Here is a 27,946-nt window from a genome sequence, read left to right as displayed (position 1 = left end):
GGGGGGAAGCATACTCACTGTACAGCTCTCCTGGGGCTCAAGAGAAAGGAGATGGCAAGCAGATGACACCTGCACACTGCACAGACCTAAGAGAAGGTAAGCCCTGTACCACGCGGCCCGGAAAAGTCTACTCTAAAAGGGTCCAATGTTCAAAACTTCCTGTTCAACTCAGCCTCAGTCGGCTGGGGCCACACCACCAAGCCCCCATCAATCTCAATTATCTCTCCCTCTCTAGCCTCACCCCCTAACACTTGTGGGGTCCAGGGCAAGAGTAGAAAGGGAGGCTCACGCTCCATAACTTAAGTCTGAAGATTTAACAGCTGCACATCAAACTAACCACCTTGAAAACATGGTCTATCAGCCGGGCGCAGTGGCTTATGCCTGTAATCCCAGCATTGGGAGGCCGAGGAGGGTAGATCACAAGGTCAGGAGTTCAAGACCAGCCTGGCCAAGATGGTGAAACCCCATCTCTACTGAAAATACAAAAACTAGCCAAGCGTGGTGGTGGGCGCCTGTGATCCAAGCTACTCAGGAGACTAAGGCAAAGAATTGCTTGAACCCAGTAGGTGGAGGTTACAGTGAGCTGAGATGGCACCACTGCACTCCAGCCTGGGTGACAGACCAAGACTCTGTCTCAAAAAAATGATAATAAAATAAAATTTAAAAATATGGCCTATCCTCTGTCCTGGCAAATATGTCCTTGTGACAACCTAAAGTGTTAGGTTTGAATTTAAAATTCTCAACCTCCTCTGCATTCTGCTCCTTAAAGTAGCAGCATGGGGCAAGCCCACCCTGGAAGCCTCGACCGCAACTCCCTGCCCATGACCCACCCCTCTTCCTTTCCCACTTCCAGCTCCACTCAGCACGTTCAGGGCATCTCCCACAAAGTGGGCACCCATCCCAGGCTGCACACCCAGCTTCCCCAAAACCACTGCTTAAGGCAGGAGGACATAGATCCTCAGGAGGACAGATGGCAGCTAGCCCTGGAAGCCAGCTTGGCAGGACTCTTGGAGCAGAAATTCTAAACTAACAAGCATCAGACAAGTGTCTAGAAGAGGGTAGGGCTTGGGGTGAGCACATCGCCTTGGCCTGTGAATTCCTCCCCACGTGGGAAAGGGCTTGGTCTGAGAAGGGCCAGGGTAGGATCCCCTCTTGCTCTTGTCTAAGGCCAACACAGCCTCTCTCTGGCTTTTGAATGTAGATTTTAACACTCAGAGCCCAGTTTAAGGACCAACTCCCGGAGAGTCAGTTACAGGCTATGGAGCTCGGAAGACCTCTCCCTTCATGGAAGAAAGTCGAAGTTGGAGGCCAGCAAGGGCAAGCGATGTGTCCAGGCTTGCACAGTGAATCGGCTTCAAGCAGGCACTAGGCCCAAGCCTCCAGACCTTCCAGCATCCCTGGTCACCTGCCTCAGATGGAGGTTTGAAGCATTCCTCCTTCCCCCTCTTCCATTCATGCTTCAGGCTTAGCAATTCCTCTTTGCAGTCATGCTGACCTCACCAAATCCAAAAACTTCAAAGCATCTTCAGGGAGTGAGGGAAGGCCCTTCTGTCTTGGTGAGTATCTAGACCTGCCTAACAAGGAGTATTGGTTTAGACTGACTTCTGAGGCCACTCGGTGAAAGCTGGCTGGCAGCCACCAACTGCCTGCTCCCCCAGGGCACAGCTCTGGAAAGAAGCATTACCATCACCGGAGGAAGTTTGCCCTGCCTCCCCCACCCACCACAGGCTGGGCAGCCATAGACATGAATCCTTCGTGTACTGAAGCCAACTCCTAACTCCTATGGGCTCATGTGAGCTAGTTATGTGTATCCCTTCCCAGCTAACTCCATATACCGTGACGCCACATCAGCAGCTTGAAGTCGGCCATGGTGGGAACATTTACACTGCAGCAATGGGCAAATGCTGCTAATCAAGGCTTATTTTTCCTTTCCTTTTTTTTTTTTTTTTTTTTTTTTTGAGGTGGAGTCTCACTCTGTTGCCAAGCTGGAGTGCTGTGGTGCGATCTCGGCTCACTGCAACCTTCGCCTCCCAGGTTCAAGTGATTCTCCTGCCTCAGCCTCCCTAGTAGCTGGGACCACAGGTGTGCGCCACCACACTCAGCTAATTTTTGTATTTTTAGTAGAGACAGGGTTTCACTGTGTTGGCCAGGATGGTCTCGATCTCTTGACCTCATGATCCGCCTGCCTTGGACTCCCAAAGTGCTGGGATTACAGGGTGAGCCACCTTGCCTGGCCCCAGGGCTTATTATTATTATTTTTTCAATGAAGAGCCAGTTGTTAAACATTTGCCAGCATATCACTGCATCACATCCTCTGTGGGCATGGTGTGTGCCCAGAGGCTCACTCATGGACATCTTAGAGACACATCCACACCCCACAGTGTATGTGCATGTGTGTATGGCCACATACATGTTCCCATGTGTGCACATGTGCATGCACATACATACACCCACACACACTTCTGGAAGTAGATCCATTCACACAAATATATTCAATCAGTCATCAGCATTTATTGATCACCTGCCCCACCAAGCCTTGATCTTGCTCCCAAGAGTACAGGGATGACAAGGATTTGGACTTCTCTGCAGGAAGCTCTCAATAGAGGCAGAGACAGGGACAGGTAAACAGAGACTGGCCAAGAAAGGTGATAATACCACCACAGAGGGAGGAGGGTGAACGAATGGGGGGCAAGGCACATGGAGGAGGTTATACTGGGGCTGAGGATGTACGTTGGCCACTCCACATGGTTCTCCACATGCTTAGTCCCTAGGTCCTTGGAGACCCATCTGTGCACTTCCATGCATGGGCCAGCAGACGGGGTACATGCTGTCACAGACACTCACGTCTATGTGGACACACCAACCACATGTGCATGTGTGTGCACTCACACAGACTCACAACATCCATCAGAACAAGGGAACACAGCACGAGGTCAGATGACCTCACCATATCTTTCAGAACAAGGGAACACAGCACAAGGTCAGGTGGCCCATTTTTGCCACGAGGTGCGCCCCGCCCTGAAGCAGTGAGCCCATCTTTCCCTCACTCTGGCTCTCCCTCTCTCCAACACTCTCTCTCTCTGTCCCCCTGTCTCCCACTCTCTTCTGCTCTGGCTCCCTTGTTTTTTCTCCCTCCTCCCTCTTCCACCGAGTTACCAGCCTGTCTCACCTCATCCACCCTGCTGCAGAAGGGATTCCAAGGGGAATATGAAGTCAGTCATGCGAAACCCAGGCACCTCTGTCAGTCAGTAGGGCTGAAGGTGGAGACAGAAATGGGGCCCTAGACGGGATCTCTGAGGCAGCCCTTTGAGATGAGACCCCTGAGACCAAGAATATCCCTCCCACCCCATTGATTCCAGGCCTGGGATGACCTGTCACGGCCCTGAAACAGCTCAAATCTCAGAACCTCACGGGGAGGTAAGACAGGGATGTGAAACACAGATACCAACCTCAGGCAGCATAGATCTAGTTGGTTGGGTCAGGAGGAAGAGGCAGGAAAAGGTAGGATCGGAGCTAAGCCACAGCTTTGTTATGTCACTGTCTTACTCAAAAACTTTCCATGGCTCCCTAGCACCCTCACAGTAAGGCCTGCAAAGCCCTCCCTGGTTGGAAGTCTGTTTATCTATCTTGCCACAGCAAATTGGGATTTATTGAGATTCTACAATGTGTCAGGCACTGGCAGATCATGGTATCATAGCCCTATTAAACAGGCATTATTATCCCATTTACAGGTATGAAAACTGAGGCTCAGAGAGGCAGAACGAGGGTTCTACCTTGAGAACGAGAGAGGTAGTGTGAGGGTTAAGAAGGTGGGCTCTGGATCAGGTGTGGTGGCTCAAGTCTGTAGTCTCAGAACTTTGGGAGGCTAAGCTGGGTGGATCGCTCCAGCTCAGGAGTTTGAGACCAGGCTGGGCAACATGGTGAAACCCTGTCTCTACAAAAAATACAAAAATTAGTTGGGCATGGTGGTGAATGCCTGTAGTCCCAGCTACTTGGGAGGATGAGGTGCAAGAGTCATTTGAGCCCAGGAGTTCAAGGCTACAGTGGGCCATGATTGCATCCCTGCGCTCCAACCTGGGTGACAGAGAGAGACCCTGTCTCAAAAAAAAAAGAAGGTGGGCTCTGTAGCCACATTGGCAGGGTTCAGATCCACAACTTTGGGCAAGCTATCCACACATCAGTTGCCTCATTTGTAAGAGGGGAATGATAACAGTAACCACCTTATAAGGTTGTATGAAGTAAATGAATTCAAGACGTTAGTGTAGTGCCTGGCACATGGCAACAGTAATGTAAGCTCACACCTACACAGCACTTCCTACATGAGTGAACACTCAATATCTGTAGCCATGATACCAAGATATCCTTAGAATGTGGTGGACTGGGGTTCAAAGGTGGGAGTCTCTGCACCCAGAGCCCTCATTCATATCCATTATTCTGTCCTGCCTCCATCATCTATACACATGAGCATGCGCAGAGACCTCCCAGGTCCCCTAATGGAGAGCTGTGCAGGATGCAGAAGTGTGTAAGGCAAAGGAAAAGGGTGATTCTTCCTGGCAGGGGTGTGGAGGTCCGGGTTATACAGGTGGTGTCAGGGAATGTCGTACAGTTCTGAGTCATGAAAGCCCTAGAGAGCTGAGACTTAGGCCATACCCATCTCCCTTCTGGTGCTATCTCAGCCTGGGCTCCAGCCACAGAGAGTTACACTGGCTCCTGGGAACACTTCAAGACCACTGTGATGCCTTGTATTCATTCATTCATTCATTCATTCAGCTCCCACGACATGCCATTCACTGTGCTCAATGCTGAGGATCACCGCAATCAAGACAAACATGGTCCCAGCCTTCTGTAACCCATGTGCTACAGGAGAAAGGGGGAAATTGGCCAGGCACGGTGGCTCACGTCTGTAATCCCGGTGCTTTGGGAGGCTGAGGCAGATGGATCATGAGGTCAGGAGTTTGAGACCAGCCTGGCCAACATGGTGAAACTCTGTCTCTACTAAAAATACAAAAAATTAGCCAAGCGTGATGGTGCATGCCTGTAATCCCAGCTACTTGGGAGGCTGAGACAGGAGAATCGCTTGAACCCGGGAGGTGGAGGTTGCAGTGAGCTGAGACCGCGCCACTGCACTCCAGCCTGGGCAACAGAGCGAGACTCTGTCTCAAAAAAAAAAAAAAGAAAAGAAAAGAAAAGAAAAAAGGGAAAATTAGCAAGTTAAGAATCAAATAATTATATAATTATGGATTATTGTGAATGCTATGAAGTAAGTGCATTGGGGCAATGATTTTTAGAATATCAGTTATCCAGGAGGCTGAGGCAGGAGGAACGCTTGAGACTAGGAGTTCGAGGCTGCAGTGCGCTATGATTGCACCTGAGAATAGCTACTGCACTCCAGCCTGGGCAACATAGTGAGAACCTGTCTCTTTTAAAAAAAAAAAAAAAAAAAAAGGCCGGGCGCGGTGGCTCAAGCCTGTAATCCCAGCACTTTGGGAGGCCGAGGTGGGCGGATCACGAGGTCAGGAGATCGAGACCATCCTGGCTAACATGGTGAAACTCCGTCTCTACCAAAAAAAATACAAAAAACTAGCTGGGCGAGGTGGCAGGCGCCTGTAGTCCCAGCTACTCGGGAGGCTGAGGCAGGAGAATGGCGTAAACCCGGGAGGCGGAGCTTGCAGTGAGCTGAGATCCGGCCACTGCACTCCAGCCTGGGCGACAGAGCGAGACTCCGTCTCAAAAAAAAAAAAAAAAAAAAAAAAAAAGAGAGAGAGAAAGAGAGAAATGTATCAGGGATTAACCTCTCTTTAGATTATTGGACATTTAGTGGCTTAAAACAACAATACCATTTTATTGTCTCCCACAGTTCTACGGGCTCAGTTGGGTGATTCTTCTGTTCTGTATGATGTTAGCTGGACCTGCAGTCATTCAGGGGCTCAACTGGGCTGGAGCAGTCAAGTTGGCTCATGCACATGGCTGGAGTCCATGCTGACTGTTGACTGGGGGTTCAACTGGGCTGTTGAGCTGAACACCCCATTTCTCCCGCTGTGTTTCTCTATGTGATATGTGCCTCCCAGAGCATACCAGCTGGGTTCCAGGTGGCAGGAAGGAGAAGCTGCCAGTCATCTGAAGGCTTCGCCTCGGAAACGTCAGTAAATTACCTCTGCCACATTCCACTGGCCAAAGGCAGGCCCAGGGTCCAGCCCAGTTCCAAGAGGAGGAGAAATAGAGTCTATTTCTCGATGGGATCAGCAGCATACACAGGAGAGGCCAGGAAGCACTGGGAGCTGTCTTTGCAGACCAGCTACCACAACCCCTTTAGACAGAGCAGTCAGGGGAGGCCTCCGTAAGATGCTAACTTTCAGCAGAAATTTGAAGGACAAGAAGGATGAGCCAGACAGAAGCAGGGGATGGGAGAGAGCAGAGGGTTCCAGGCAGAGGGAACAGCACACGCAAAGCCTCTTTTCCTTTTTCATCTTTTTTTTTTTTTTTGAGACAGAGTTTTTGCTCTTGTTGCCCAGGCTGTAGTGCAATAACATAATCTCAGTTCACCACAACCTCTGCCTCCCAGGTTCAAGCGATTCTTCTGCCTCAGCCTCCCCAAGTAGCTGGCATTACAGGCACGTGCCATGACTCCCAGCTAATTCTGTATTTTTAGTAAAGACCGGGTTGCTCCATGTTGGTCAGGCTGGTCTTGAACTCCTGACCTCAGGTGGTCCGCCTGCCTCGGCCTCCCAAAGTGCTGGGATTCCAGGTGTGAGGCACCACGCCTAGCCACAAAGCCTCTTTTTCTGAGGTAGGAAAAGCACCTGGCTTGTGAGAACATCTCAAAGATGACTCAAGTAGTTATCCTGGGTGAGCAAGGGGACAAGTTACACAGGATAAGGTGGAAGAGGTGGGCAGGGGTCAGTCCTCTAATCCTGGCGTCCCCAGTCCCTGGGCCACGGACCAGGGCCACACAGCAGGAGGTGAGCAGCAGGTGATGGAGCATTACCGCCTGAGCTCCACCTCCTGTCACATCAGCGGCAGCATTAGATTCTCACAAGAGCGTAAGCCCTACTGTGAACTGTGCATGAGCGAGATCTAGGCTGCATGTTCCTTATGAGACTCTAACTAATGCCTGATGATCTGAGGAGAAACAGTTTCCCACCCAGTACGTGGGAATTTTTCCACAGTACGTGGAAAAATTGTCTTCCATGAAACTGGTCCCTGGTACCAAAAAGGTTGGGGACTGCTGCTCTAATCCAAAGGGGAGGCCTTTGGGTTATATTGTAAGTGCAAGGAGAGCCACCGATCCAGACACAACAGGGAAAATCATCACTGGGCTTTCCATGCAGACTTCACCCAGCCAGAGCCAGGGCTCAGGGCTAAACACTGTGGCAATAGACTGATATAAGAAAGGCATTTTTCTTTCCTGAAGTTCGTGATTTTATTTGAATTATTTACTTGTAGGCTGGGCACAGTGGCTCACACCAGTAATCCCAGTACTTGGGAGGCCAAGGCGGACAGATCACCTGAGGTCAGGAGTTCGAGACGAGCCTGGCCAACATGGTGAAACCCCATCTCTACTAAAAATACAAAAATTAGCCAGCCATGGCCGCCTGTAATCCCAGCTACTTGGGAATCTGAGGCGGGAGAATCGCTTAAACTCAGGAGGCGGAGGTTACAGTGAGATGGCAACATTGCACTCCAGCCTGGGTGACAGAGTGAGATCCTGTCTCAAAAGTAAATAAATGAATTAAATTAAATATAAAATGAATTATTTACTTATAATTTGTAACCCACCCTTTTCCATTCAATTCAATCTCTATTTAAATATTCAGCTTATTCTATGAGTAGAAGAGCTTACAGTAAAAGACACGTGAATAAAAGGCTGTCAAAGGTAGAAGACCAAAACCATGGAAAGGGGAAGGAAACAGTTTGACAAAAAGCACAAGCTTCTTGGCAAGCAAGGCCAAAAGGGAAACGTCATACATTCAGTAGCTTTCATTGTCAAAGTCAACACTTCAATTGCCGTGGAGAAGAAAATCTTTTTTCTTGATCTCATGGTCTCTGGGGAACAGAGAAAACACACATAAAACAGTAATTAGCAATTCAGGGCTACAACTGGAGAAGGCCAAAAGGGTGCCTTAAGCAGAAGCTGGGATGGAAGTCTTACAATCTTTGCATCTCAAAACACTCACCCCTTGAGAAAAGGCAGGAAAGGGCACGCAGGAGAGCAGGGACAGTGGAGTTGGAAAGGTCTGCATTGGAAGCCCTGCTCCACCCTTCGCCAGCTGCGTGACGCGCTCAAGAAATAGCTTCCCTGGGTCTTCATTTCCTTATCTGCAAAATGGGTTCAATAATCCCCGCACAGGGTTAGCCCAGAGTACACACCGGAATGAAAGCTCCTGGCATAGTAGCTGGTACGTAATAGGAGCAGTCATAACCACAGCTGGAATCTATTAAGCTCTCCCTTTGTGCCACGTATTAATTTAAGCACCTCATGTGTTAATGCTAAAGGCAACATTGTGAGATAGGTCTTATTATCCTCATTTTACAAATGAAGACATGGAGGCTCAGAGATGTTAAGATATGTGCCCATGTTCACACAGCAGGAATATGGTGGAGCTGAGACAATAAGCCAGGCAGTCCATTGGCTGCAGAGCTCACCTCCTCACCGCCACACTAACCTACTTCTCCAATAGTGGTTTCCTTGCCTCCTTCTCTTTCCCTTCATCCCCCAATACACTGCTGAGTGCTCACAGCTAAATGGAAGCAATTCCCTCCACAGAGCCAAAATCGCCGTCCCACTAGCTCATCTCACTCTCACCTCCTCCCCACCCTTTGCCTCTCTCCTTGTCTGAGCTCTGTCCTCTGCAATTCATGAAAGCCAGAACTGACCTCTCCTCACAGGACAGCCCTTCAGAGTCCATTGCTTCTGTTGAAGGGATTGGCAAAGGATTAACAGAGGTGAGATGGAAAGCTGATCATGGAGAACAGGGAGGATTCTTCCCATGGGCTCCTTAAAGGCAGAGGTATGCCTCACTTATCACATGTGTGTGGCACGTGGTGAAGCCCAGTAACCTCATGAGTTGAATGAAGGTGAATTGAATCGAATTGAACTGAAGCGGATTGCAAAGTTGAATGGATGGAAGGTGGGTGGGTGGGTGGATGGATGGATGGATGATTGAATGGATGAATGGGTGGATGGATGGATGATGGATGAATGGATGGATGATTGAATGGATGGGTGGGTGGATGGATGGATGATTGGATGGGTGCACACGTGGATGGCTGAATGGACGGGAGTGACCATCGCTGGTAGGGAATTCTGGTAACTGAAGGTACAGAGGTAGGTGTGTTGGAAAACACTGAATAAATTAGTGTGACTGGAGAAGAGGACTCATGCCAGTGAGATGCAGAAAAGAATACCCACACTCTCCCTCCTACAGGGAGAGGTGGAGGCACTCGGGGGTGCTGTACAAGTTGTGTGCTCCATGGCTGCTGGGAAGGGAGGCGTTAACAGCAGGATGGTTCCTGGCCAGCTGCAACCAGGGTGACACTGACAGATTACAGCGTGTCCTCCGCACTAATAACACTGCGGCGTCCTCCTCCTGCCGTTTCCCAGCCAGCTCCAACTCCAGTGGATCAATACCAAAAGGCGTACACTGAAAATCCCCAGCCAACTCCCTCCAAGGCTTGGAGGCTTCAAAGCACAGAACTGCAGAGTATAAGGATCTCAGTGACCAGCTTATTTCCTGGGCTGGGCACTCTCTGGGGCCAGGGATGGTGTCCTATTCACCTTGGCTTCCCCTGCCCCATTACAGGACCAGGCAAGGATAGCCCTCTCCCAAAGTTTGCTGAGTGAAGGAATCTACCTCCTGACCAATGAGAGTCCTCACAAATACATCTGTATGGCTCACAATCCCTCGCCTCTACTTGCATACCTCTAATGGCAAGAGGCTCTCAACCTCCCCCAAGCAGCCAGAGCCTTCCTTTATTGATGATTAAAATAGTCTTCTCTACTCTTTTTTTTTTTTTTTTTTTTTTTGAGATGGAGTCTCACTCTGTCACCCAGGCTGGAGTACAGTGGCACATCTCAGCTCACTGCAACCTCTGCCTCCCAGGGTCAAGCGATTCTTCTGCCTCCGCCTTCTGAGTAGCTGGGACTACAGGTGAGTGCCACCATGCCCAGCTAATTTTTGTATTTTTCACCATATTGGCCAGGCTGGTCTCGAACTCCTGACCTCGTGGTCCGCCCACCTCAGCTTCCCAAAGTGCTGGGATTACAGGCGTGAGCCTCCGCACCCGGCCCGTCTTCCCTATTCTGAATTAACCCCTCCTTTTTTATTTTTCCATGGTCTTCTATTTTCCAATTTCTTCCTTTTCCCTGGACACCCCTTTCCTCCTCTCCCAAACGATTCAATATCCCAGTCCTCATTTCCTGGGGTACTGAAGTCAAATGATGAAGCGGAGGAAGAAGGGAATTAGCATTTATTGAGTACCTTCCCTAGTTGAGATATGTCAGAAGTGTCCACGTGCCAGATGCAGTGGCTCACGCCTGTAATCCCAGCACTTTGAGAGGCTGAGTCGGGAGGATCGTTTGAACCCAGGAGTTCAAGGTTGCAATGAGCTATGATCATGCCATTGCACTTCAGCCTGGGCAACAGAGTAAGACCCTGTCTCTAAAAAAAAAAAAAAAGAGGGAGTGGCCTCGTATCATTCCTATCTCACAGATGAGGACTGAGGCTCGGAGAGGTTAAGGAACCCAGAATCACACAGCCACACAGGGGCAGAGCTGGGGCTGTGCCATTCCAGCTCCCGGGCACACAGGATGAGTGCTTCCCACATCTTCTTGGCCTCAGATGAGTCTAGAAAGGACGCAACTGGTCCCCTAATTCCCCAAGGGACTTGCTCAAGGTCACAAGAGCAAAGGGATTGCCCAGATCGGGGCGCTTCCCCCACAGCTTGTCACTTCTCGCCCTGTCCCCGACCCAAATAGCATTTCTCAGGGAAGAAAACTCGGGCTCCTTCGAAAAACAGCTGATTCTGGGAGTGGGGCAGGGACAGAACAAGAGGAGATGGGGGCATCTTGTTCTTCCAGGAAGCCAGGAAGCGAACAGACTACAGGAACTGGGGCATAGACTCAACGCAAGGATCCTCAACGAGCCGTTTGTGCATCAAAAAGAATGAGAGGACAACAACTCATCATATATCAACTGGCTTCTAAAAGGGGAAGTAAGAACCAAGCAAAATAACGTGTATTACATTGCATTACATATAACATGTAAAGTACACATATGCAAGCATGTACAGGTGCCTATCCTGCCTGGGAGAGCTCTGCACATTGTGGACACTTGCTCAGATGCCACCCTGAAAACCTCTGGGGAGGAATTCCAAGCCCCCGGCGCATCCCAGCTCAGCATCTCCAAAGCCTTTCCCTGCCTCTCGTTCCGTAGTGAAGACCAACAGGGACAGGGGGCTTCCGTGTGGTGCTGACCTGCACGGATGCCTGGAGAGGGACTGGTTTGTCCAGAATCCCCACCAGGCACTGGGGCCAGACCTCCCGGGCTCCTGAGCCCATGGCCTCCTTCCGGGCCCAGTCCACCTAGCTTCCCGGCTCGTGTGCATGGCACGGTGGGCTGGAACTGCTCCAGAGTCAGCATGAGCCTTAGAGAGGTACTGTCCTAAGCCAAGCCCGCAGGCTACCTGTCTTCCTCTTACTGTGCTTTCTGCCCTGCCAAACACCTGCCAGCTATGACAGCCCCACAGCAGCCGCTCTGCCCTGCCTCGTCCCTGCTTGGTCTCTCACCAGGCCCCGGCGGTCCCCATTTCCTGTCCCCATCTGATCACCTCATCCCCAGTCCAGGCCCACACTGTCACACTTGTGCACACAGACCTCTTGATGTCCACATCCCTGCCCCTGCCATCCTCATCCCACCCTCCAAGCCTGCCCACTCTTTGCCCAAACCATCATTTAATGGTGACACTTGTTAAGCTCTCAAAAAAAGTCAAGATCTAAACCCACACTGGCTCTTCCCAAAGCCCACGTCTGTAGTTAACAGGCACTTGTCTTGCCTTTTGTGCTTGGGTCTATATAAAACACCTCTTACAAAACAAATAGGTAAAGTCTCTAGAAAATAAAAAACACAAGAGATTGTAAGAGTGGTCGCCTCTGGGGAGGGAGGGAGGCCAAGGCGGGTGGATCACGAGGTCAGGAGTTCAAGACTAACCTGACCAACATGGTGAAACTCTGTCTCTATTAAAAAATATTTTAAAATTAGCCACACATGGTGGCGTGTGCTCGTAATCCCAGCTACTCAGGAGGCTGAGACAGGAAAATCACTTGAACCTGGGAGGCAGAGGTTGCAGTGAGCCAAGATCATGCCACTGCACTCCAATCTGGGCAACAGAGTGAGAATTCGTCTCAAAAAAAAAAAAAAGACAAGTCCCAACTCCACTAGTACCAGTTTTATGACCTTGGGAAAAACTTACGTCAGCATCCCTAGTATCAGTTTACTCGTCTATAAAATGGGATGATCACAGTACCTGCCTTGTAAGACAGACAGTAAACCCAGCCCCAAGAAGTGTTTAGCACCACGAAATAGTCAGGGCTCAGTAAACATGAGTGATGGGCCTCTCTTTGCCCACCTTCTCCATGGAACTGTGAGCTCCTAGCACAGCTCCCACCATGGTGATTCCCTGACAAATACAAGATGCAATTCATAGTCCTCAGGATACAGCTTTCAAGGCCCTCCCTGCTGGTCCCACTGTCTTTCCTACTACATCTGTTACCCATCCTCAAACGCATGACTGACGGACGCCCTTTGACAGCTCCTGCCCATACACACCCCACTGTCCCTGATGCTTTCCTTCCCCCAGTCCTCATGCGCCTTTCTTTGTCTGGTAATCTGCAAACTCATTTCATCCTTCAAATGCTGCAAAAGGTCTCCTCCTCTTGTAGCCCTCACCCTGCGCCTGCTAGACTTGGTTACCCCGTGGCACTCAGTACAGACCTCTAGGCAATTCAAACCAAACCGCATTGCTAGCTCTTTGCCCTCCATCTCCCCCACTGCTCTGGAAGCTCCAGGGGGACAGAGGCTGTGTTTGCATATCTGTATTCCTAATGCTTAGCGTGTAACAGGAACTCAGAAAACGTTTGTGGAATGAATGAATCATTCCTGACCACTCAGCTACTTGGCGCCTTCAGGGGCTGAATTATGGTGAGCCATTCATGGCCTGCAAATGCTACACAGTGGAGGTAGTGACCTCCTCTCTTTGCAATCTCCAGCCCAGAAGCCGCCTCTCTCAGCCTGCACACCCTCAGAGAGCCTTCCAGGAGCTGTTCAGCATTGCAGCCTGCAGGGCATCCCCCTGCCTCTCCTCTGTCTGCCACAGAGGTCTGCGGAAGCCCTCAATCAGAAGCCGTGCTAGGAGGGGGGACAGAAAGACAAATAAGATACAATCCCTGCCCCCATGGATGAGTAACAGCCTGGAGGAGACAGATGCCTAGGTCTGCCTCATTCTATCCACCACCTATAATTCATCAAATGTCTATCATGTGCCTTTCTCCTCCGTGCCTTTACATAAGTTCTATCACCCTCTGTGCCTCAGTTTCCTCCTCAAGTGGGACGGAAAGACCCACCTAATCTAATGCATCAGGACTACTTGCAGATAGAACCAGATAATGCACGTAAATTGCTCAATAAACTATGAAGACCTGGACCGATGTTGTTACGGCAATTATTAATATAGCTTAACATAACAGTATTGAATAACTGAAGCCCTCCCCGCAGCAGGCACAGTGACTTGCACATAGTAGGTGTTTAAATGATCTTGATGCGTTGAAATGCAGTCCGGGGACCGGGCCTGATTTTTCATGAGTTGTGGAACAGCGCCATCCCATGGCCACAGTGCAGAGCACACAGACCTTCTGGCAGAGTGCTTTGATGGACCCAGTGGGGGTTGCTGAGATCCGTTTAGGACAAATGCAAGGAAACGTCCGTTTGACACCACGGGGCAAGGAGAAGTTTCTGTGTCCCTAGAGGTGGTACAGGCTCAGAGTACAAACAGAGGCAACAAGGGTTTGAAACAGCATTCTGGATTATTTCTCTATCAAGGAGTTTTTGGGAGATATGAAGCGCCCCGGGTGAACAATCCAACCACGTGGTCGAAGCCTGGTCTGGTCTGGTCTGGTCTGGCCCTGTGGAAAGTGCTGTTCATTCTTCATCTCAGAAGACTCGAGGCCAGGTGTGGTGGCTCACACCTGTAATCCTAGCACTTTGAGAGGCTGAGGCGGGTGGATCACTTGAGGTGAGGAGTTCAAGACCAGCCTGGCCAACATAGTGAAACCCCGTCTCTACTAAAAACACGAAAATTAGCAGGAAATCGCTTGAACCCGGGAGGCAGAGGTTGTAGTGAGCCAAGATCGTGCCACTACACTATAGCCTGGGCAATAGAGCCGGACTCCGTCTCAAAAAAAACAAAAGAACAAGACTTGAACTTGGCTCTGCCACTCTGCCATGCTCAAGCTGTGTGACCTTGAGTAGACTGTTGCCTTCTCTGAGCACCAGTTGTCTCATCTATGCAATGAGGTCATGATCCCTGCACTGGCCACCTCAAAGAGTCATTGCATAGATCAAATGGCCTAAGAGAAGCATAAGTTTAGAAATGGTCAAGTGTTATACAAACACGATGGGTGGTAATCATTCTAATTTCCAATCACAGTAATAACGGGCATTGACTGAGCTCTGCACTGTGCTAAACGCTTTCACACATAATCTCACTTAATTCCCACTAAACCTTACCAAATAAGTACTCTAAGAGGCCCATTTTGTAGATGAGGACATTGGAGTTTAGAGGAATTTGAAATCTTGTCCAAAGTCACACTCAGCTAATAAGGAGAAAAGTCAGGATTTGAACTCAGGACAGTGGGACCTCCCCAAAGTAGAGGAGTCTCAATAGTTCCAGCCACAGACATGGGATTTAAGGGGAGCCCCTGATAGGCAGGTAGGTGCCTTGAAGAAAACAAAAGAATTATTGACATTTCTCCTCTTTTGCCCAGGAAATTCTGCTTCCTTCCCATCTCTACCCCAGTACCTGCTGTGACCTTGGAGCCTCCCAGGAGAGGGGAACCCTTGGGCTCTGCATCCAGGGCCCTGCTCACACCCAAAGTCAGAGAATCCCAAAGCTCTCCCTTCCAGGGTCCTAGCCTGACCAAAGGCCATGTGTGCTCCTTTAAGGGACTGGCAAGGGCAAAGTGGGGGATGGTTCCCCTTCAAGGTCACTGTTAAACAGATGATGCCAAAATTTGTTGGGAGAAGTGGCTATTTGTCAACAATCATAATGACCCTCATGTATCTAGAGTCCTCTTGAGCTAATGAGATGTCTGAGATTGCCCCCTGTCCACTTTCTCAATGTTTGGCCCTCAGAACACTCCTTTGAGGTCAGAATCCTTAGCCCTACCTTACAGATGAGGAAACTGAGGTTCAAGGAAAAGAAATGACTTAACTGAGGTCATACTGCAAGTAAGTGGCAGAGGCAGGACTCAAGTCTAAGATTCCAGAGTACGTATCCTCCTAACTCCCGAGGAATCCAGAGACAGGGGAGGTAGAGTGGCCCGGAACTGTTTCTGGTTGACAGCCCTGGTTCTAGGGAAAGTAGTCCAGAAATGTTGCTGGTTGGTAATCCTAGTTCTAGCCCCACTTCTGCCATCAGCAGGCTGTATGACCCCACACAAGTCACTGGGCCTCAGTCGCTTTTTGCCAGAGATTCCTCGTGAGCTCTGACTTTGCGTCCTTTATTCATGTCCTTGAGCCACAAAGATGAGGGTGTTCAGCAGCATCTGCAGGTTTTATAGACAAGCAGCTGTGACTTCGCCTCCCTCGGGAAGCTTTTCCTGACTGCCCAAGGCTGAGTTATTATTGCTCATCATGCTCTCCCAGCACCCAAAGCGTTGCATTGCAACTTATCAGCAAACTCCCACAGGCCCAGGTGGCAAACGTGCATGACTATGAAGAAGGTCGAATCTGGTGCAATAGGGAGTAGTGGGGACTGAGGCAAAGTAGAGAGCCCCTGGCCAAGGGGGCAGCTCCTATTCAGCTCCAGCTTCTTCTCATATTACAGGAAGGCCAGCCTGGTGTTGCCAGATCTTAAGAGAAGCCAGAAAACTGGATTTTTAGGTGAAATCTGCTTTTTAAACATAGACTCAAAATATATTTAAGGACTTTATAGGTATTCAGCCCCTGGATTAGCCACATCTACTTGCCCCATCAGACTCTGAGTTATTTGGCCGGGCACAGTGGCTCACACCTCTAATCCTAGCACTTTGGGAGGCCAAGGCGTGTGGATCACTTGAGCTCAGGAATTTGAGACCAGCCTGGCAAACATGTTGAAACCTCGTCTCTACTAAAATACAAAAATTACCCGGGTGTGGCGGCAGGCACCTGTAATCCCAGCTACTTGGGAGGCTGAGGCAGGAGAATCGCTTGAATGCAGAGGCGGAGGTTGCAGTGAGCCGAGATCGTGCCATTGCACTCTAGCCTGGGCGACAGAGTGAAACTCCATCTTAAGAAAAAAAAAAATAGACTCTAGGTTACTTGATAGCATGGCAAGGTCTCGTCCTGAATGCTGAGTGGCCAACCCAGGGCCTGGAACCTCACAAGTGACCAGTGATTGCTTTTTAAATGTTGCAAGATCTTGCCCCAGCCAACGCCCCCTACCTCCAAGTTTCTGGTAACCAGATGAACCCCACTGGCACATATCAAGGGCTTATTTGCATGCCAGGCACTACCTTAAGCATGTCACATACATAGTCTGACCTAATTCTATTATCCCTCCCTCCTAAAGTGGTACATACTATGATTCCATCTATTTTACAGATGAAGCAGCTATGGCTCAAACGGTCACACGACTTGCCCAAGGTCACACAACAGTGGTAAAAATTTAAATCACTGGAATTCAAATTCAGGCAGTCTGACTCCCCAGATGTCTGCTTGCATTACAGTGATGTCAGACTGCTTCAGGAGACCACCTTAAATATCACCTTGCAGTCACTCGGCCCCAACCACAAGTCTCTCCAGGCACCCGCCAGGGCAGTGGGAACCAAGGCATGTGGTATGAAGACATGAGACACCTGACGCAGTGGCTCATGGCTGTCATCTCCGCACTTTGGGAGGCTGAGGCGGGTGGATCACCTGAGGTCGGGAGTTCGAGACCAGCCTGGCCAACATGGTGAAACCCTGTCTGTACTAAAACGTACAAAAATCAGCTGGGCCTGGTGGCAGGCACCTGTAATCCCAGCTACTCAGAAGGCTGAGGCAGGGAGAATTGCTTGAACCCAGGAGATGGAGGTTGCAGTGAGCTGAAATCGCACCACTGCACTCTAGCCTGGGCAACAGAGTGAGACTGTCTCAAAAAAAAAAAAAAAACAGAGCTGAGAACAACACTGTGCTGCAGAAAGCAGGGACCTGAGGTTCAGAGAGGGGCACCTACTAGCCCACAGCTGTGCAGCCAGATTGAGCCAAAATCAGTGTTTATCTTAAAGGGCCCTAAGACACCAAGTCCCAGCTTCCAACAGAAGAAAATATATGGGGCAGAGAGAAGGTGCCAAGGAGAGGCCTGGTTATTGCTCATCCCATTGAAACAGTCAAACACTCTCTAAACTAGCTAAATGGTTCCGAAGGAAATGGGAATCTATTTTGTCTCCTGTCGCCAGGCCTGCAAATCCTGATATATCTCAGGCCACGGTAGCGAAGCGGATGGCTCAGCACTTGGAGACATGCCCACACGAGGCAGGAAGTAGGGTGGATGATTCAACAGGTACCTCTCTATTCTGAGAACCGGTCCTGTGATGGGTGAGTGTATATGCAGCTGAAATAAAAAATGAGTTTGAATACCGACCACTGGAACGTACAGCAAGCCTCCCTTTCTTCCGGGGGACTTGCGGCATTCTTTGGGGCTTTAATCTTTCCAGGTTTTCTAGTTCTGAAATTTTGCTGAGACAGCAAGGTTCTTGGGAGGCTACAGTGGGCTGGTGACTCAAAAGCTTCCTTTCCTGCTGGCACACCCTCCAACAGGATGATAAAATGGCTGCCGTTCTACCTGGGACACCATGTTCCTTGCCCTCAGTCTTCCTCATCTGCCAAATGGGGGTAGTGATCTCTGCCTAACTGAGACAGAAAAGTTTGGTACAGGAGGAACAGCCCCACAATTTCTTATCTGAAATCCTCACGGCTCAATGTGCTTTTATCAATTTATTTACTTTATTTTATTTATTTTGAGACATGGTTTTACTCTGTCACCCAGGCCAGAGTGCAGTGGCTCAAGGTAACCCTGCCTCCCAGGTTCAAGCGAGTCTCACGCCTCAGCCTCCCCCAGTAGCTGGGATTACAGGCACCCACCACCACGCATGGCTAATTTTTCTATTTTAGTAGAGACAGGGTTTCACCATGTTGACCAGGCTGGTCTCGAACTCCTGACCTCTGGTGATCCGCCCGCCTCAGGCTCCCAAAGTGCTGGGATTACAGGGCTGAAGCCACCACATCCGGCCTCAATGTGCTTTCTAATTTGGAATTCTTTGTCTTCCTGAAAGGTTTTCAAGTGGATCTACTGTATATCGGGTGACATGCCAGTGAGCTCTGGAGCAATATTCCATAAACCCTTTCATTTTTCTGCAGCAAAATGTATAGATATTCACGCTAAGTGGGACTAAATAAAGACTATAAATAACCTCACATCCAATTCATATCAGGTTTGCCATCAGATGCTTGCCCCAATCTCATGAAAAAGCTTTAGCTTTTCAGAGCATTGGGGGTTTGGGAATTGTGCATGGAGAGTGCCAGCTTTGGTTTCAGCCACACCTGCGTTTCCATTCCAATTGCATCCCGACCAGCTGGCCCACCTGGGGCAAGAAATTCCTCCTTTCTGAGCCTCAGTGTTCTCATCTGTAAAATGGGATGATAATTCCTATGGTGCTTCTTAAAAGATAAGCAAGGAAATGCAGGTTGCCACTCTGGAAGAAAGGCTGGCCACACTGACAGGTCCCAACGAGGTGAATCCACCACAGGATATCCGGGATATATCTGCACGCAAGGCAGGGGCAGACTCCCTTTGACCAAACTTACAAGGCTGACGCATAACGGAAGATCCACTTATTATTGGACAGCACAGTAAATACCCCACCAACAGAATGGAGCACTTCCTACAGCCCAACCAGCACAGGCTTCCCTACAGCACAAGTTCCGTGAGGATCCACGGTGTCACAGCACTGCTTGGTGGGAGGGAGTCAGAATAAACAACTGCATTAAGAAGCATTTATCAATCAAGGGTATCCAGTTAGGAAAAGAAGAAGTCAAATTGTCCCTGTTTGCAGATGACATGATTGTATATTTAGAAAACCCCATCGTCTCAGCCCAAAATCTCCTTAAGCTGATAAGCAACTTCAGCAAAGTCTCAGGATACAAAATTAATGTGCAAAAATCACAAGCATTCTTATACACCAGTAACAGACAAGCAGAGAGCCAAATCAGGAATGAACTTCCATTCACAATTGCTTCAAAGAGAATAAAATACCTAGGAATCCAGCTTACAAGGGATGTAAAGGACCTCTTCAAGGAGAACTACAAACCACTGCTCAGTGAAATCAAAGAGGACACAAACAAATGGAAGAACATACCATGCTCATGGATAGGAAGAATCAATATCGTGAAAATGGCCATACTGCCCAAGGTGATTTATAGATTCAATGCCATCCCCATCAAGCTACCAATGACTTTCTTCACAGAATTGGAAAAAACTGCTTTAAAGTTCATATGGAACCAAAAAAGAGCCCGCATTGCCAAGACAATCCTAAGTCAAAAGGACAAAGCTGGAGGCGTCACGCTACCTGACTTCAAACTATACTACAAGGCTACAGTAACCAAAACAGCATGGTACTGGTACCACAACAGAGATATAGACCAATGGAACAGAACAGAGTCCTCAGAAATAATACCACACATCTACAGCCATCTGATCTTTGACAAACCTGAGAGAAACAAGAAATGGGGAAAGGATTCCCTATTTAATAAATGGTGCTGGGAAAATTGGCTAGCCATAAGTAGAAAGCTGAAACTGGATCCTTTCCTTACCCCTTATACGAAAATTAATTCAAGATGGATTAGAGACTTAAATGTTAGACCTAAGACCATAAAAACCCTAGAAGAAAATCTAGGTAGTACCATTCAGGACATAGGCATGGGCAAGGACTTCATGTCTAAAACACCAAAAGCAACGGCAGCAAAAGCAAAAATTGACACATGAGATCTAATTAAACTAAAGAGCTTTTGCACAGCTAAAGAAACTACCATCAGAGTGAACAGGCAACCTACAGAATGGGAAAAAAATTTTTGCAACCTACTCATATAACAAAGGGCTAATATCCAGAATCTACAAAGAACTCAAACAAATATACAAGAAAAAACAAACAACCCCATCAAAAAGTGGGGAAAGGATATGAACAGACATTTCTCAAAAGAAGACATCCATACAGCCAACAGACACATGAAAAAATGCTCATCATCACTCGCCATCAGAGAAATGCAAATCAAAACTACAATGAGATACCATCTCACACCAGTTAGAATGGCAATCATTAAGAAGTCAGGAAACAACAGGTGTTGGAGAGGATGTGGAGAAATAGGAACACTTTTACACTGTTGGTGGGATTGTAAACTAGTTCAACCATTATGGAAAACAGTATGGCGATTCCTCAAGGATCTGGAACTAGATGTACCATATGACCCAGCCATCCCACTACTGGGTATATACCCAAAGGATTATAAATTACTCTACTACAAAGACACATGCACACGTATGTTTATTGCGGCACTATTCACAATAGCAAAGACTTGGAATCAACCCAAATGTCCATCTGTGACAGACTGGATTAAGAAAATGTGGCACATATACACCACGGAATACTATGCAGCCATAAAAAAGGATGAATTTGCATCCTTTGTAGGGACATGGATGCAGCTGGAAACCATCATTCTTAGCAAACTATCACAAGAAGAGAAAACCAAACACCGCATGTTCTCACTCATAGGTGGGAACTGAACAATGAGATCACTTGGACTCGGGAAGGGGAACATCACACACTGGGGCCTATCATGGGGAGGGGGGAGGAGGGAGGGATTGCATTGGGGAGTTATACATGATATAAACGTCATGCACATGTACCCTAGAACTTAAAGTATAATTAAAAAAAAAAAAAAAAAAAAAAAAAAAAGAAGCATTTATCGGCTGGGCATGGTGGCTCACGCCTGTAATCCCAGATTTTTGGGAGGCCGAGGCGGGCAGACCATTTGAGCTCAGGAATTCGAGATCAGCCTGACCAACACGGTGCAACCCCATCTCTACTAAAAACACAAAAATTAGCCAGGCGTGGTGGTAGGCACCTGTTATCAGGAGGCTGAGCCACAAGAATCACTTGAACCCAGCAGGCAGAGGTTGCAATGAGATAAAATTGCACCACTGCACTCCACCCTGGGCGACAGACTCCATCTCAAAAAAAAAAAAAGCCTTTATCACAGAGCAGCTTGAAGCCCCCTCTCTTTTGGGAGGACAGTGTTGCCCAGGAAATGGAGACGATGCTTGGGTCAGAGCAACCAAGAACCTGTGCCCTGAACAATGCCAGCCCTGGCTCTGTGACCATCTCCTTCCTATTTGTCCTCTACTGAGGGACTCTTCCATTCACTCTTCCTCCAAAGAGGGTGCAAGGTAACTGACCAGGTTCCCCTTGATAAACCAGGATCGTAGTCCAGGCCTGTCCCTCTGTGACAGACTCCCTCAGAAACTTTGCCTGGCATTGATGTACCCCACGCTCTTCAGTCATGTTTGCAGATAACCAAACTGATGACTCTCAGAAAAGGCCAGTCTGCGGGCGCGGTGGCTCAAGCCTGTAATCCCAGCACTTTGGGAGGCCGAGACCGGCGGATCACGAGGCCAGGAGATCAAGACCATCCTGGCTAACACGGTGAAACCCCGTCTCTACTAAAAAAAAAAAGAAAATACAAAAAACTAGCCAGGCATGGTGGCGGGCACCTGTAGTCCCAGCTATTCGGGAGGCTGAGGCAGGAGAATGGCGTAAACCCAGGAGGCGGAGCTTGCAGTGAGCTGAGATTCGGCCACTGTACTCCAGCCTGGGTGACAGAGCGAGACTCCGTCTCAAAAAAAAAAAAAAAAAAAAAGAAAGAAAGAAAAAGAAAAGGCTAGTCTGCATCCATGGCAGAGTTCATACCCCTAAGATGGCCACGACAGTATCTCCCACTCCACATACTTTTTCCATAACTTTGTGCCTTACCCAGCAAAAAATTCAGTCTCTGTCCTCTCTCCCCCTTGACTCTGGGCAGGCTTGTGACTCACTTGGAACCAACAAGTTACAGGGATGGGAGTGATATCACATAACTTCTGAGGCTAGATCACAGAAGGCAATGTGGCTTCCAGCTTGCTCGCCAGAGTGCTTGCTCTGAACTCCTCACACAGACTCACTACACAGAGTGACCCTGAGACTAAATGGAGAGAGAGAGAAAGAGAAGCTTCACCCACACCAAACTATAATGCATGAGAGACCCCAGGTCAGAACCACCCAGCCAAGCACTCCCCTCATTCCTGACCCACAGAAACTAAGAGATACAATAAAAAGACTTGTCGTTTTAAGCCACTAAATTTTGGTGTGATTTGTTAATGACTGTTTTATTTCCCTTCTGCCTAGGGTGACCATACCTCCCAGTTTAAGTGAGACGATCCCAGTTTACACCTTTTATCTGACATAATTAATGATAGTAATCCCTTTCTCACCCCCAAAGTGCCCCAATTTAAATGGTAAATTATATGGTCACCCTACATTTAGCCAAGTTCTCAGCACACACTTCAGATTCTGGCAACAACTCTTCACTCACCGCCTAGAATAATTGAAATGCATGAGGTGCCTAGCACAGAGTGTTCAAGAAATCGATGCTCGTTCCTCCTCTTTCTCCTAATTCTGTTCTGTCTGAATGCTCAGCAGTATTTTGCCAAGAGATGGCTTCGGTGCGGTGGCTCATGCCTGTAATCCCAGCACTTTCGGAGGCCAAGCCATGTGGATCACCTGAGGTCAGGAGTTCAAGACCGTCTGATCAACATTGTGAAACTTCATTTCTACTAAAAATACAAAAATTTGACCAGGCACGGTGGCTCACGCCTGTAATCCCAGCACTTTGGGAGGCCAAGGTGGGCGGATCACAAGGTCAGGAGATTGAGACCGTCCTGGCTGACACGGTGAAACCCTATCTCTACTAAAAATACAAAAAACTAGCCAGGCGAGGTGGCGGGCACCTGTGGTCCCAGCTACTCGGGAGGCTGAGGCAGAATGGCGTAAACCCAGGAGGTGGAAGTTGCGGTGAGCTGAGATAGCGCCACTGCACTCCAGCCTGGCTGACATGGCAAGACTCCGTCTCAAATAAACAAAAATAAGATTTGCCGGGCATGGTGGCGGGCACCTGTAATCCCAGCTACTCGGGAGTCTGAAGCAGGAGAATCCCTTGAATTGGGTGACAGAGGTTACAGTGAGCGGAGATCTTGTCACTGCAGAGTGAGACTAAAAAAGAGATGGCTTTAGGAGCAGGCTCAGTCCCCTCACAGTCTCGAGAATGCTCTCCCCCAACAAACCTGCATCCTCTCGAAAACAGGGTACCTGTTACACAGACACAGCTCCCAGGCAAGCCCAGGGCTGCCCCTTTCACCAGAGGGCTCTCAGTAAGCCCGTCCCATGGGGAAATTCTGGAGCTGCTGCTGGTATTCAAGATGGGAAGACTCTGAATTCCTTAGAGAGAGCAGGCAAGAGACAGAGGAGGAGCGACACAACCCTGCAACTCTCTTTTTATTATCGCTCTTAGTTTCTGTGGGACAGGAATTTGGGGTGGGCTTGGCTGGATGGTTCTGCCCTGGGGCCTCCCTGGCCTCTCGGAAAGGCCTTCCTCACCACCCCTGTAAGGGGTAAAAGCTTCTGAGTCCACAAAACTGCTTTCAAATCCTGGCTCCACCATTTACTCACTGGGCTAAGTACTCAACTGCTCTGAGCCTCTTTCTCCCCACCTGCATGAATGGCAGGGTCCACAGCAATTTCAAGGAACTTTTAGAAAAAAACACTGGCCAGATTATTTTATTCATTAACTCAGTCAATGAACACCTACTTAAGCACCTACTCTATGCCAGTGATAGGCTTTGACTGTATCCTCACCCAAATCTCATCTTGAATTCCCACATGCTGTGGGATGGACCCAGTGGGAGGCAATTGGATCATGGGGCAGGTCTTTCCCACACTGTTCTTGTGATAGTGAATAAGTCTTACAAGATCTGACGGTTTTAAAAGCGGGAGTTCCCCTACACAAGCTCTCTCTCTTTGCCTGCTACCATTCATGTAAAACGTGACTTGCTCCTCCTTGCCTTTTGCCATGATTGTGAGGCCTCCCCATACATGTGGAACTGTGAGTCCATTAAACCTCTTTCTTTTGTAAATTTCCCAGTCTGGGGTATGCCTTTATTAGCAGCATGAAAACGGACTAATACAATCACCTATTTCAGAAATGATGGTCAGAAAAGACCTGCATAAGGAGTTAACTCTCGAGCAGAGGCATAGCTGATGAGACCAATTCAGGCACCAGAAAATTTGGGGGAAGAGTGTGCCATGCAGAAAGAACGTCAAGTGCAGAGGCCCTGCTGAGATGGAAAGAAGCCTGGTGTGGGCCAGGCACGGTGGGCTCACGCCTGTAATCCCAGCACTTTGGGAGGTCAAAGTGGATGGATCACTGGAGGTCAGGAGTTTGAGACCAGCCTGGCCAACATGGTGAATCTCCACCTCTACTAAAAATACAAAAATTAGCCAGGTGTGGTGGCACACACCTGTAGTTCCAGCTACTTGGGAGGCTGAGGCAGGAGAACCACTTGAACCCCAGAGGCAGAGGTTGCAGTGAGCCAAGATCACACCACTGCACTCCAGCCTGGGCGACAAAGCTAGACTCTGTCTCAAAAAAGAAAAGAAAAAAGAAAAAGAAAGAAGCTTGGTGTATTTAAGGCACAAGAAGAATATGGTGGCTAGAGGTAGACAGGTGACCAGGCGAGGTAGCTCATACCTGTAACCCCAGCACATTGCGAGGCCAAGGCTAGAGGATGGCTTAAGCCCAGCAGTTCAAGACCAGCCAGGGCAACATGGTGAGACCCCATTTCTATAAAAAATTAAAAATTAGTCAGAAGTGGTGGCATGAGCCTCTAGTCCTACCTACTCAAAGAGGTTGAGGTGGGAGGATTGCTTGAGCCTGGAAGGTCAAGACTGCAGTGAGCCATGATCGCATCACTGCACTCCAGCCTGAGCAATAGAACAAGACCCTATCTCAAAAAAATAAAAATTAAAAAAATAACAAAGGGAAATAGGGACCACACCGGGCACAAAAAAATATTCATATTTCCCTCTAAGCATATAATAGGAAGCTACCAGAAGGTTGTGGACAGATTCCTTTGACTACCATATAGAGAAGAAACCCTAGAGCAGCAGGAGTGTATCCAAGCATGATGTGAAATGGGGATAAAAAGTGAGAGCATTCTGCGGGGCACGGTGGCTCACACCTGTAATCCCAGCACTTTGGGAGGCCGAGGTGGGTGGATCACGAGGTCAAGAGTTTGAGACCAGCCTGACCAATATGGTGAAACCCCATCTCTACTAAAGATACAAAAAAATCAGGCGGGCGTGGTGGCACACGCCTATAATCCCAGCTACTCAGGAGAATGAGGCAGGAGAATTGCTTGAACCCAGGAGGTGGAGGTTGCAGTGAGCTGAGATCATGCCACTGCACTCCAACCTGAGCAACACGGCGAGACTCTGTCTCAAAACAAAAAGAGAGAGAGAGGTTGAATAATCTGTCCAAGTTCACCCAAATGATAAGTGGAATTACTAGGTCCTTTCACATACATTTATTTTCACTCTCACAGCACCCTCTAATTATCATCTCCAATTTCCAAATAAGGAAACAGGGCCAGGAATGTGAAGGCCACACATAGCTAGAAAGTGGCACAGCTGGGTGGGCACGGTGCCTCACACCTGTAATCCCAGCACTTTGGGAGGCCAAGGCGGGCACATCACAAGGTCAAGACATTGAGACCATCCTGGCCAACCTGGTGAAACCCTGTCTCTACTAAAAGTACAAAAATGAGCTAGGCATGGTAGTATGTGCCTGTGTTCCCAGTTACTCGGGAGGCTGAGGCAGGAGAATCACTTGAACCCGGAAGGTGGAGGTCGCAGTGAGCTGAGATGGCGCCATTGCACTCCAGCCTGGCAAAAGAGCAAGACCCTGTCTCCAAAAAAAAAAAAAAAAAAAACTGGCAGAGCCTAGACATCAGATATGTCTAATAATTTCTAATAAAGGAGGCATGCTAGGAGGCTAAGAAAACCTATGTCAGGTAGAAAGGATCTGAGGTTTGAATAAAGTCATGCCCTCAGATTATCTTTCATTTTTTTAAAATTCTAAAGGAAAGACACCAGGAGGAACTCCATAGCCTGGGAGTTGCTGAGAGGACAGCACTGTCATCTACTGCAGTAAAGCAGTTCGTGAGTCGTCACTTTGGAATCACAGTTAATGCGGAGCTCCTGGGCTCCAGCATAAACATATCCGTACAATCTATCCAAGTGAGACCCACAATCTGAATTTTTTTTAATACCATCCTGGTCAGGTGTGGTGGCTCACACCCGTAAGTCCAGCACTTTGGGAGGCCGAGGCAGGAGGACTGCTTAAGCCCAGGAATTCAAGACCAGCCTTGGCAATATGATGAGTCTTCGTGTGGACAAAAATTTTTTTTTAAATTAGCCAGGTGGCTGGGTGCAGTGGCTCACGCCTGTAATCCTAGCACTTTGGGAGGCTGAGGTGGGTAGATTACCTGAGGTCAGGAGCTCGAGACGAACCTGGTCAGCATGGTGAAACCCCGTCTCTACTAAAAATACAAAAATTAGTCCGGCATGGTGGTACACGCCTGCAATCCCAGCTACTTGGGAGGCTGAGGCAAGAGAATCACTTGAACCTGGAAGGCAGAGGTTGCAGTGAGCTGAGATCCCGCCACTGCACTCCAGCCTGGATGACAGAGACTCCATCTCAAAATAAATAAATAAATATTTAAAAATAAAAAAATTAGCCAGGCATGGTGATATGCACCTGTAGCCTCAGCTAATCCGTACTCTAAGGCGAGAGGATCACTTTAGACCAGGAGTTAAAGACTAGCCCAGGCAACATAGTGAGACCCTGTCTCTACAAAATTTTTTAAAATAATTAGCTGGCCGGGTACGGCGGCTCATGCCTGTAATCCTAGCCCTTTGGGAGTCCCAGTGGGTGGACTGCTTGAGCTCAGGAGTTTGAAACCGGCCTGAGCAACATTACAAAACCCCATCTCTACCAAAAATACAAAAATTTAGGCAGGCGTGGTGGTGTGTGCCTGTATAAACCCAGCTACTCGGGAGGCTGAGCTGGGAGGATCGCTTGTACCTGGGAAGTCGACGGTGCAATGAGCCGTGATCCTGCCACCACATTCTAGCCTGGGCGACAGAGAGAGACCCTGTCTCAAACAATAAATAAAAACAAATAAAAACAGTGTTCCAGAAATCCCTGTCCTACAATTAAGTTTGAGAATCGTGTAAGTATGGTTTGAACTCTGGCGGTTAGACCCTAAATTAGCAGTCTGATCTAGGCAGGTCACTTGGCACCTCTGAGCCTCAGTTTCCACAACTATAAAGGTGGAGGGGTAACAATAAAGTCCGCCGAAGACCCCGACCCACCTTCCCGGCGGTGAGCTTCACACTAAGCGGGCTGATAGAGCAGGCGGGGAGTCGCGGGTGACTGTGGGATACATGGGGGTTAAGGCGTGCCGCGAAGCATTGTGGGACACAGAGGGGCGCCAGCCGCTCCCCGCCTCT

General features: G+C 48.7%; 1 long non-coding RNA gene across 1 annotated transcript; it reads right to left on the bottom strand.

The window, feature by feature from the left end:
• Positions 1–7,734: 7,734 nt before the first annotated feature.
• Positions 7,735–16,457, bottom strand: LOC117095964. Its single transcript, XR_004442267.1, has 3 exons — positions 16,399–16,457; positions 8,175–8,316; positions 7,735–8,043 (listed from the first exon to the last, which is right to left on the bottom strand). It is a non-coding gene; the product is annotated as an uncharacterized LOC117095964 (long non-coding RNA).
• Between the last annotated feature and the right edge of the window lie 11,489 nt (positions 16,458–27,946).

The sequence above is a fragment of the Trachypithecus francoisi genome, unplaced genomic scaffold, assembly GCF_009764315.1.
Source record: "Trachypithecus francoisi isolate TF-2019V2 unplaced genomic scaffold, Tfra_2.0 Lachesis_group14, whole genome shotgun sequence".
Lineage (NCBI taxonomy): Eukaryota > Metazoa > Chordata > Mammalia > Primates > Cercopithecidae > Trachypithecus > Trachypithecus francoisi.
This window is presented reverse-complemented; position numbering and strand designations above follow the sequence as displayed.